Source organism: Equus asinus, chromosome 3 (genome assembly GCF_041296235.1).
Source record: "Equus asinus isolate D_3611 breed Donkey chromosome 3, EquAss-T2T_v2, whole genome shotgun sequence".
In the NCBI taxonomy this organism is placed as follows: domain Eukaryota; kingdom Metazoa; phylum Chordata; class Mammalia; order Perissodactyla; family Equidae; genus Equus; species Equus asinus.
In genome coordinates, this window is record NC_091792.1 from 59,526,016 (window position 1) to 59,539,333 (window position 13,318).

The following is a 13,318-nucleotide window of genomic DNA, read 5'->3' on the forward strand; positions in this document are numbered from 1 at the left end:
GAATTGAATTTGATTTATAGATATATCTGAGGAGAAATTGAAATATATATAATGTTGAATCTTCCCATCCATTAGTAATGTCTTTCTCCAATTATCTTAATTTTACGTCCATCTATAAGATTTTATAATTTTTTGTACCTTCTGTATAGCCATTTGCTTATCTCTTATTAATTTTCTTCCTAGAAACACTGTGTTTGTTGCTTCTATCTCAAATAGAATCTTTTTATTTTGTTATATCTTCTGATAGATTACTGCTGGTGTGTAAAAACACACTACGTCTTCATATTGGTCTTTTCCCCAGAATTCCTGCAGAACTCTCTTATTCTCTCTCTCTCTATGTATATATATATATATATATATATATATATATATATATATATATATATATATATATATAAACAGATTGTTTAAACATATAGATCTTTAAATTTTCTATGAAGACAAATATTTATAAATGAGAATTCTATCTCTTCCTTTTTTACCCTGTTATCCCATTTTACTTTTACTTCTTTCTTTTACTGGCAAAGAACTCCAGTACAATGTTGATTTTTGCTAAATCATAGTAGGTGTTGCTGTGTTGCTTTCTCTTAATGGGTGATAGCTATTAGTTCCCAAAATGTACAAAATTATTTCCTACCTCAAGAAATTTTCACATATTATTTTCTCTGCCAAGGATGCCGTTTTGTCCATATTCTTCACAACTGTTTCCTTCTCATCATTCACGCCAAAGCTTAAATCTCACCCGTGAATAATTCCTGACTCTTTCATGAATAATGGTACCGGAACCAATGACAAACTAACTTAAGCAATTTATTGGCCCCAAACTGAAATATGCAGAGGTGATTGTGGCTTTAGTCATGATTGGATTTGGTATTGAGAGAGCCCTCTCTCTTTCCTTTCTCAGACAAATTCCCTCCCGTTGTAAACGCAACCACAGTCCACTTCTTACAAGCTTAGCAACTCCACCAGGGTGGGAACTTCTTCTCTGTTGAAGTATCAGATTCTGATTGTCCTCATTTGGGTTATGAGTTCATCCCCAAACCAGTCACTGTTGTAGGGGAAAGAAACCACAATCCTATCTGTATGGCAGGTGGAATAGGTGCTGCGGCCTTTGGAACAGTCTCTCCAAAATTTCTCAGCTCCAAGAACAAATTGTTCACAAATCCCTGAGATGTGGGCTGGATAGACCAAAACTTCTGAAGCCCACTAAACTCGCTCAGAGATATCTTTCCTGACGCCCTCCATCTTTCTATTCTCTATGTAAGGCCCCTGGAACCTTTATATCACTGATCTTGATTTGGAATTATTTCATTTATATTATGTTTTCTGACTAGAATGTAAACTCCATGACAGAAGAGATGCGATTTCCTTGTCCACTGTTGCATCTCCAGGATGTAGGATGATGTGTGCTACAAGGGAGAAATTCAATAAATGTTTTGTTAAAAAGAATAACTAAACTTAATTGTAAATATCAGGAAGCCATAATTGTGAAAGATATTCTAATATTATTAAGAGATGATGATTCCCAATATTATAGTCTTCTTAACTTTTTTTGAAGAAAGTTGACAGGAGAAAGTTGAACATTAGCTTTCTGCTTCCCCTTTGTAAGAAAGTCTGTGGCCAGTTAGATCCCTACTTATAGCTCAGCAGATCTAACTCAAATGAGTGAAAGCTTTGGGCTGTTGTAAATGCATAATTTTAAAGTTCTCTTTTTTTCATAACTACACCATGCCTTTTACACATATTGGTTATTAATATATTTTCATATATTTTCTTGCTATGTTATCTTAGGCATTTTACTTAACTTCTCTAAAAGCCTTCATTTTCTTGTCTGTAAAACTGGAGTCTTAATATCTACCTCATAGGGTATCAAGAAGATTAAATGAGATAATGTATTTTTAAAAACTAGTACAATACTTTGCAATAGTAAGAATTAAAAAATAAACATCATTATTATAATTGTTTCTAGACTTTTCATATTACAGAGGCCATAGGGACTAAAGAAAAAGGAGGAAAAATAGTTGGGACCATTTTCTCTTAAGATGTCAGTGCTCATGGCAAGCACCCAGGCCTCATGAACTCACTGATGGTCACGTCATTGTTAGAAAGGGGGAAGGGAGGAATACTAGGAATTGAACTTCCTGATTTTCACTAACTATCCTAATTATCCTAAAGACATTCATTTCAGCTGTCTTGTAAAATATTTTCTAGGATTATTATAGATAAATATATTAAATGGGCTTGTCATTAAAAACATTGGTTTACATGTAAACTAGTCTAAAATATGCCAAGTAAAACATTTAGAAATAATTGCAAATTATTTCGAGCAGGGATAGTCTGAGCTGTCCAGATCTGCTTGATGGAAGTGTTCCTTTCAGCAGGTCCATTCCTTCAGCTGAGCCAGTTTCTCTCATGTTCTTGCTCCCAGATTCACGACTTAGATTTGCCTTTCTAGAACTTTCTTTATTTTAAAAAAATTTTTTTTAAGATTGGCACCTGAGCTAACATCTGTTGCCAATCTTTTTTTCCCCTCTCTTCTTCTCCCCAAAGCTCCCCCCTCCCCAGTACATAGTTGTATATTCTAGTTGTAGGTCCTTCTAGTTCTTCTGTGTGGGTTGCTGCCTCAGCATGGCATGATGAGTGGTGCCATGTCCACACCCGGGATCCAAAACAGCGAAACCCTCGGCTGCCAAAGTGGAGTGTGCAAACTTAACCACTTGGCCATGGGGCCAGCCCCTAGACCTTTCCAAGTCAAGATATTAGAAGCAGAATGGAAGGGGGAGCTAAGCCAGTGAGGGGCTGCTGCAGGAATTCACCTCCTCACTAGGGAGAACTTCACGGGATGTCAAAGCCCAGTACAGTGAGAGACAGCTGGAACCAAAGAGCCAGAGAGAGGCAAATATGACTGAAGGCCTGGATTCAGAGCCAAGAACTGCAGGACAAAGGAGACAATAAGAGAAGTAGGTTAAGGTGTTCCAGTCTATTTCTTGGAACAGGTTTTGTTTTATTACTTCCTTTTACGTTTGAACCGTAGTGGGGTGTGTGTCTACGGAGAGGTGGGGGTGTATGAATGTGGGTGTGTGCGTTACAAGAAACACGAATGAGATAGACACTTACGCCAGCAAGAATTAAATAGAGTAAGTTAGATTGAAGCAGACAGGAAGCCATCTCAGTTATTAAGAACTCAGAATTGGTCTATGCACTTGTCTGTTTTTCCAAATTTTGCGGATTTCCTATTTTTTCTCTTTATTTATTGACTTTTTCCTTTCTTTTTTATCTGCTTAGATACTTCATGTTTGAATGTATGACATATCTTCCAGGAACCAATTTTATTTTACATTTTCTCTTGATCTACTCTTGTCCATTCATACCATTATCTGCTTTTCAGTTTGGTTGTTTTTCTCGTTTTCTTTTGTTCCCACGTTTATCCAGATGTTGATTTCCTGTTCATCCTGACTTTAGATGCCAGTTTCAGCCTGTAAGGTTTGCCTGAGTGATGACTCACTTCCTGTATTGTGGGACAGGGATGGGTGGATTTTTCAAACCCTGCAGTAAGTGGCCCAAAGGAGTCAAGAAATAGTATGTATAGTCCTTGAGATGGAAGAAGTGAGAAAGTGCTGAAGGGGGTAACTGACTCCAAAAATCTTTGGTTTTGCACAGTTTTATCCAAATCCAGCCTGGCTGATCCTAATTTGTTTTAATCAGTGCACTACCCTCTTAAGTGGCTTCTCTGTCACCACTCTTTCTGGTTCATCTATCCATCACAACTAAGACGGGATTATCTTTCTTAAAACAAAATGAGTTATGGTGCTCCTCTAATAACAATTTGTTCCTGTTTCCCATTACTTAAAAGACAATCTTCTTATCCCTATAAGTCCAAGCTTGGCTACCATGATCTTCACAATTTTGCACCAACACAATTTTTAAAGCCTTACCTTCCACTATTCATCACTCTTTTCACCCCATGAACCTATACTCCAACAGTACTTCCTCAAATCATTTGTGTTATTTCCTGATTTTTCAACATCACATATATTCCCTCACCCTGGGATAATTTTCTTCCATTTCTTCACCTCACCTTTTAAAACTTAATCGCAAATATCGTCTCCTTTTTTCCAGACCGATTATCTGAAGGTTCATTCATCTTTAATGCATTTTCTTTACATCTTCTAAGAATTGTTCTCATCATCTTCTCTATTTCTTTTCATCCTACTCTTCCTTTCCCTTCCTTCTTTCAACAAATATTTTTGGATTGCGTACACTGTGCCAGAGAGTGTGTTAAATGAAAACATATGGTCCCTGTCCTCAAGGAGCTTACAATTGTAGTGCAATCTAGTTTTTTATTACCTATGTCTCCCATTAGTCATAAACTACTCAGGGGCAGACCCTATCTTGCTGTGTCATTCAACTTTCAGTAATACTGAACACAGCAGAGGGCACAGAACAGCCTCCGAGAAATGTTTAAAAAGAATAGACAAAAAGTTAATAAATTTTTTAAATAAAAAATCGTAGAACATTGTTTATTTACGTATATTTAGTGTGCCTCTATAATCTATCTGCTAAAACAAACAAAAAGGAAAACAACACAACCATTTAGGCACTGGACTAAGCTCAGTATGTGCCTGACCTCATTTATACTTCACAACCCTCTGAAAAAGGTCCTCTTATTATTCCCATTTTATAGCTGAGGAAACTAAGGTGTGGAATGGTCACTCACAGAGCCACTAACTCAGTGGTTCATCTGGGACCTGCGCCAATCTTGGTGGGCTTAACATCCACGTTCTCGATCATTTACTCTCAACTGTCTCCAGTTTCAGTCTTCTGGTCTTTCTTTGTAACCACTGGAACTATAATAAAAAGAGGTTATTTCCCCCTATCACATATACACATTAAAATTCAATGGCTTAATGTTCATTCAATGTACTGTGATTTTTTTTTTTTTGAGGAAGATTGGCCCTGAGCTAACATCTGTGCCAATCTTCCTCTATTTTATGTGAGATGCCACCACAGTGTAGCTTGACACTAGGTCTGTGCTCAGGATCCAAACCCACAAATCCTGGCTGCTGATGTGGAGTGTGTGAACTCAACCACTACATCACTGGGCTGGCCCCATGTACTATGATTTTTATAAAAGAAAAAGTGTCATATCTCAAAAACAAAAACAAAAAAGTAACAAGGAATGTTACAGTACTGAACGTACACATTTAATTTTAAATTTAATTTAAATTTAAATTTAATTTTAAAGCCACTTACGCATTTGTGGCTTTCCTAATGTTTTCATATGCTGAGTCATATCAAAGAAGGAAGCACATTGTTTCTAGCATGTGGAAAATTTTGCCCTCTGCTTTATATATACATATAAAATAAATTCTGTAACACTGTTCATAATGTTGAAGCTGGTATTTTGCATTGTGCTTTTGCCATTCTTGAGGGTTTTCTATACTTCTCTGCATTGTATTCACTATTTTATTTATTCGAAAAATATTTATTGTGTATTACTAATCTTTAGTTGAAGTGTTAGTCATAGGTGTACAGAAATTTAGAAAATAAAGTTTGATCTCAAGGACCTCACCGTAAAGCGGGAAGACAGTCAAGAAAAAGAATGATAGCATAAGGGAATAGCTGTTAATGTATACACTGGACATTTTGGAAGTCAGGAAAAAGAGCCCAGTAGAGAAGCCTGGGTTTACTATACGTACTATGTTTCTGTAAACTTTTTGACAATAATTTCCAAGGGGAATGAGCATTGTGACAACAAGTGTAACAACATGATGTTAACTACATATATTAGTCAGAGAGAATACCATGTATAAAGGCCTCCCCGAAATATGGTAATGTTTAAAAATTTGTAAGTAATTCAACAAATTTAAAGCAAAAGTTATTTGTAGGTTCCAGGTGAGAGACAGGGCTGGAGTAGTAGGATTTCCAGACCACAAAAGGCTTTCTAAATATTTTGTCAGCAGTAGAATTCCACTAAAGAAGTGTAAGCAGTGATGTGACATGATTAAAGTGTGTCTGTCTTTTTAGAACTAACCCTTTGGACTGATTGATGGGTGCTGAAAACTTGCAATATGGGAATGGTTTGGAATCCATATGAGAAGGGATTAAGATCTGAACAATAACAGTGGAAGAGGGAACAGATATAGGATAATTCATCAAAACACACAATGACCAATTAAATCAAAGGGTGGTGAGTGAGAGAAGTTTCAGATAACTTGAAAATGTATGGCACAATCCAGTGATGCTTCCGAGAGACAGAGAATACAAGAAGCTATGGTTTTGATTATTTTAAGTCTGGCATTAGAAATTATTTTAATGAGTCTATGAAGTATACAGATGGAGATATGGGAATTTAGAACCCAGGTGAGGGAACTGGGTTGTTAATATTGATAATTATTATCACATGGATTACAGTTGAAGCTTTTGTTTGCATAGAATGGTATGAGACTACCATATAGTGTGAGTTGAGAAGAGAGCTATAATTGAAGATAGCTGCCATGGAGAGGTCCAGAAAAGTTAAGGCACAAAAGTGACCACTGGGTTTAGCAGTTATAAAGTTGCCCATGGGAGATAAATTCAGATAGAATAAGTGAGGTTAAATCCAGATATAAGTATGATATGGGTGACGTATTAATTCATAACGATCATCCTAAAATCTTTGATTTTGAGGAGATCCAATATCATTTTAATACATGAGTAAATTTTATGGAATAAATATGGTAATGATACTGTTTTATGTCTTGGAGAGACCCCAATAACTCTCCATGTAAATAATTCAGTGGCTCTCAAAAAAGTATTAGTCATATGGGTTAAGAAGTTTTCCAAACTTAGATCAGTATATGAGCAGTGAATTCAAGTTGGCTAATTTGAGTAGTGCCAAATCACACCATTTTGAAGATACTCTCTATAATAGCAAGAGGAGTTTTTTCACAATCTAAGAGTTCTCACAAGGATTTAAGTGGAATAGGTCTCTGAACAGAAAAACGTAGGTATTTCCCAGAAAAACAGCAATTTTCATCATCTTTCCTGTCCAATAAGAAAGTTATCAGACTTTCAAGTGGATGAGCTGTTTCTTTTCCCCATCATAGAACTTTAATTGGAGTTATTGGTTGTGTTTCTTGTTGAATTCAGCTCTTGTGTCTCCTCGTAAGACACAATAACTCATGGGAGCAATAACTGTGTTAAAAGCCCTAAGTTAATTTATGTAATTCATCATTTTTTCTGATTTTTTAATCCTTTTGTGCTAAACATATCTTTTCTTAGTTGACTTTAGCATATTGCTTACAGGAAACATTTTCTCATTCAATGACCTATACACTTAGAATCTTCCCTCATTTGTTTGTTCTCCCTTTTCTAATTTTGGACATGCTTCCTGAGTAGATAAATGAAACATGTCTCTCACAGAAAAAAAATCTTTGTGGTCACCATATCATAAGTAATATGGCAAGAAAAAGCAAAGAGATTAAAACAAATTAAAAGATTGAATCCAAAAAAATTAAATTACAAAGTTCATAAATAAATTAAAACCTAAGTTAACCTGTAACTAAGTAATAAGAAGCCTTAACTAATGATATATAGTTGGATTTACTTTCTTGGATTTAATATTCAAAAGGAAAAGTAAATTAAGCATTTATATTTGCTACCTATATACTTCTGTATCCATTTCCACACAACAAAAGTTGTATTGAGAATGATTCTCTCTTCGCATTTAAATTATCATCTTTCCAAACAACATAGTTTTACTTTCTTACTGTATTATACTTACTAAAGGAGAAAAGAAAAATATCAAGTTTTTGAAAAATTTTCAATAGCGGGACTTAAGTTCTATGTTAATACTCAAAATAAAAAATAACAGGAACATCCATTCTCCAAGTATATAGGTTGATTGAAGTTTAACAGTTTTATGTCTATATAGTACTTGCTTAGTAAATTACATAATAATTTTAATATATGGCAATCATATGTTCCTGCCTTAGAATGGCCATATGAAGTAGCATTGGATACATTTACATCATGCACAAAATCTAGCACACCCCAAGGATCCAATAAATATGTTTTAAAATAGTGGAATATACTATAATCTTGTAATTTGACCAAAAAAGTTGCAGATATAACTTAATTAATCCCAAAGAATCTGAGGAGCACGATGGCTGGAATGTGTTCATATTACGGGTGGGAACACGTGTGAGATCCACAGTATATTAGATTGTTTCCTTATCAACTAAAAGGTTCTGTTTAACAAAGAAAACAAATAAGACACAATTCTCCAAAACATGAGGAGATTAAGAATCAGCTGTTATTGCAGATTGTACTTTTTGAACACTTTATACCCATATGGAATGCTTTTCTGAGTTGAGTGTTCAGATAAATCAAATTTTGAGTTGCTATTTTTAGAGTTTTGTTAACTGAATTGATTGACTATTTTAGCCCAAACAATTGAACCGTGTTTGCTTATAGATGACATTTTTGTCTATCTATTCATGCTCGGAAGATGCTCAGCACAATGTGGTCTCAGTAATTCTGTGCACTGTATTTCGAAATGCTGTAACAAAAAATCAACAAGAGCTGTTATGTTCATACAATGGAATATTATTCTACCATAAAAAGGAGTAAAATAGTGATTCATGCTGCAACATGGATGTACCTTGAAGGCAGTATGCCCAGTGAAAGGAGCCAGACACCAAAGGCCACATATTGTGTGATTTAATTTGTGTGAAATGTTCAGAATAGGCAAAGCCTAGAGACAGAAAGTAGATCAGTGGTTGCCAATGGGTAGAGGAGGGGTAGGAGGGATGGAGGGGCGAATGGTAATGGGTATGGGCATTCTTTTTAGGATGATGAAATGTTCCGGATTTAGATAGTGATGATGACACCATAACTCTGTGAATATATTAAAAACCACTGAATTGTACATGTTAATTTATGGTATGTGAGTGATATTTCAATGAAAGATGTTATAGAAATTAGCTAAAGCAATAAATTTCTGTAATTTATTCTTAAGAATGTGTTTTTCTTAAAGGAAAATATATGAGGTGATGGATGTGTTAGTTAACTTGATTGTGGAAATCCTTTCCAGTCTATATGTATATCAAATCATAATGTACATTTTTACAATTTTGTACAATTGTACAATTTTATTTGTCAATTATTCCTCAATACAGCTGGGGGAAAAAGAATCTAGTAAGACAAAGGATAAATGAGAGGCTTAGAAAACTGCAGCTGCTGAAGAGAGGACTGGCAAACTATGCATAAATGACTAGTAAAGAGCCTAGTGAGAGGTAAAATGAAGGAAAACAGAAGATGATGTGGGGATTTCTTCTATGTTTCTAAAATGCCAACTTAATTCTTAGAACACAGACATTTTTTATTTTCTCATTTTAGAACTTCTCTGCTTAAATAAGAAACATCCAGGGATGCTGGTCTGGTTGTGTCGTGGTTAAGTACATGTGCTCTGCTCTGGTGGCCTGGGGTTTGCGGTTTCAGATCCTGGGAGCAGACCTACAAGCCACTCATCAAGCCATGCTGTGACAGCATCCCCCACACAAAATAGAGGAAGATTGGGAACAGACGTTAACTCAGGGCCAATCTTCCTCATCAAAAAAAAAAAGATACATCTAGGGCACATTAAAAAATATGTTTTTCATGTGCTGATCATAGTACTAACGTGGCATGAATTGGAAAATTTTTAGTCAGGTTGTAATCGAAGTAGTTTGAAGAAAAATTGAATTTGAAATATACCCTAGGAATGATACCGGTGGTAGTTTTGAGTTATGATGACCTATTTTAATAAATGCTGTTAAAGATGTGATCTGTGGTTAAGTTATTTAATTTATGTTCATGTGTAAAATAAAATAGGAGTGCTATGCTTAAGTGACCATACGAAGAGTTTTAATCGCTCGATGTATGCCACAGCGAGACTTAGTTTGTGTTCCACATCTGTGGAAGTACTACTCCGCATGCTACATTTGGCTTTGTTTGAAGGATTTTCATATGTAGAAGAACAGATCAGTAAACGGACAGATGATCCCTGACATCTGATGCTATTTTTTTAAGTTTTTACTTAGTCTCGTTTTATTTTGGTGACAAGACTGTTGAATAACGGGGTAAGTCTTCCGTATGTGTGTGTTTTACCCCTCTTACAACTATTCCTGGTGGTTGAACTATTTGGAAGGTATTCCTTTACATATAAGTGGTTACATCTCCCCGATGACACAGTTTATTATTTAGTATAGTGTACGGTTTTCCTCCTTTCCTGAATGAAACCATAATATTTTATCAGTTTGTCTTGAATAGGAAAAGTAAGCTTTTGTTTTTCATACAGTCCCTCACTAGGAATCCTTCAAATGAATGCGATCCTCACAGTCTTCTTAAAGTTTTCTTCCACACAGATTGCATGTTCCGTCTTTACTGTCTCTATACTAGATGACTCTCTTCTCTTGGCCACAGCCGATGAAACTAGGAGTGGTTACTTAAACAAAACTAAGTTAGTTTAGAAAGTGGCTAACAGACTAAGAGAGAACCTAGGTGCAAAATTCTGCCTGGTAGAAGAAGACTATATTGGAACGGGACTGGCTGAACCAATTAAATTCTTGCTTTTGGGGGGTTTGACTAGGGGACCCATTGAGAAGGTTAGTAGTTGGTAATGGGAGAAGAAGCTGAAAGACAGTGTAGAGAAATGACAAGTCTGGAGACGTCATTATACACAGAGAAAAAGCTGGGGAAGACTGAGTCATTATTCACAGGAGCAGCTGAAGTAAAGACAGAATCTATTCGAGGACCATAGCCTTGAAATAGCGAGCCGCGGGGAGCAGTGAGCAGTGTATGCCTGCTGTGAGAGTGTGACCAGGTGCTTACTTACTGCCAGTGTTTTGGTGTATATTTTGAATGACATTCCAATGTCTAGGAGTACTAGCTTGGCAGTGCTTCATTCACTATTCATTCCAAAAATACTTGGTCTATGTGCCTGGCGCGTACTCTAAGTGGGGGATTCACTAATGAACAGAAGCGCTCTCACCCTTGTGAAGTTTACATTCCAGTGGCCAGGATTATTTTCGTATAATTTTCTCTGTATCTTTATAATAAACTTTTATCACCTGATTAATACAACTGTGCCTTTGTTCCTTGCAGTCTGAGAGTCTAACTAATAAAAATGCTCTCTGTTTCTATTTCATTTTCACAGGTGTTATTTTAAGGTGTTTTGTTTTTACAAATATCAATTCATTAAATTTTTATGAAAATTCTAAACATATCTAAATATTACAGAAGAAGAAATGAAGGCATAAAGAGGTAAAAAAAAAATTGCCTAAAATAGCCACCTATAGTGGTAGTACCATCTAGTTCTAGCAGATGATACAATCAAGTTTTTAATTCAATGGCTCCAACATTCATATTCTTAATCACTTTTCTATGCTGTATTTTAAAAATTGTTGTAGAATTCCCTTGGTGTTCTAAGTAATTATATTTATATGGATATGATTCTTCTAATCTAGTCCTTTTCTTGCATCTCCTAGTTAATTTTATTTTCTTGAGAGCAGGGTTTCTATTAGTCTTTCATATACATCATCAGAAGTATCTAGAGCTCTGGGACCATAAGTATTATTGGATGATGAAGTGATAATGGTGCTGGTTATGTGGGTCACCATTTATATCAGAAGGTAATAACTGTTCTTTCTTGAAATCTTCCCAGAACCAGCAATCATTATAGAAGCACATATTATCATATAGAGCAACGCCATGGTGAATCACAGTAATTCTCAGAGGGATATACATATTAACATATCTTTCAAATGCCATAAGCTCTGAGTCACGGTATGAATTGACATAACACAACCAGCCTCCAGGTAGTACAGCAATTTTCTGAAAGATGATTGTGTTGTTTGTTATATAATATTATTGAGAAAGTTCTCTTACCTTTGCTACATGGTAAATCTCTATTGGTTTAGGTTCAATTTTGTTTTTTTGATTTTCTTTAGGTTGTCTTATCACAAGGAATTGTGAAAAATGGTTGAAAATATGTAGATACTTGAAATGCATATACAACCTTCAGTTGACCTCATTCTGCCTCAATTTACAACAGTGGTAGACACTGAACACAAAGTATTATGTTTACGTTAAATCACTTACAAAAAAATTTTGACTATGATCTATCTTGTTTTTTGTTTCAACGTATTGAATTTTGATGTAATTCATCAAGATCCCACAGATGGTTTTGATATTTACCTGGTAGCCTCATTGGAGCTGTGTTTGTTAAAAATCAAAGTTGAACATGTCCCATTGAAATTCATTAGTGCAAAAGAATTAAAATGTTTGAAATGCTGCAGGTGGCTTTGAAATTTATTCCCTAATGTATGAACCTGTTACCAAGGAAACATTTTGCAAATGTTAGTAAATCTGTCACTTACTTGCCTTTTTACATGTCTGAGTAGTTTGTGTGTGTGCTGAGCCCATTTTGCAGAGTTCTGCTGGCAGCTTACATACCTGTCATATTTATAAATACATTATAGTCTAACAAAGAACTAAGCAAAATTGTCTGGGAGAAAAATTTTTCTGGTTTTCTTTTCAGTAAGAAAGTAATAAATAGAGGATAACATTGATTAAAAATAATTTCACCAATTTAAAAAATCTAGAGTGATAGGGTTGGAGGGAATTTGGAAAAAAATCAAACAGGAAAACAAGTTCAGCAATTGTAAGGGTAACAATATTTAGACTAAATCATAATAAATAATCTAGAAGATTGCAAATTTGAATCTTGATAACATTGAGAACAATGTGATTAACAGATTAGACATCAGAATTAAAGTGTGCCTTGTAATAATATTTTCTGGGACAAATAAATGCCTTTTATATCTTTAAATGATCTTTGTAGCCACATTGTTTCCTATAAAAATTTTCTATTACACTGTGACCCAAATGCTCTTCTCCTCTCAACTTCCCAACTTCAAGGCATATTAGGGGCCATAGATTCTGACTGTGAGAGGTATCGGGTCCACTAAAATGCATTATTTTATCTATTTTGAAGAGGTAATTCAACTCCATCTAATCTAGATGGACATAAGCATTAGGCAAATTAATATGCCATTAACTGGATTGGTACTTATGTCTAGTCAGAATATTTATATTTAATTTTTTAAAGGAAATTATTAAAGAAGTTAGGGTATGAGCATCTTGACAATCCATCATATGCCTCAATTTCTGCAATAACCAACATTTGGTAATTTGATCTATTTCATTAATTTCAAAAACCACCATATATTTATTGATCATTTACTAAATAAGTGCTTGATGTTGATGCTACAAAAATAACACAGGGTCCCTACTC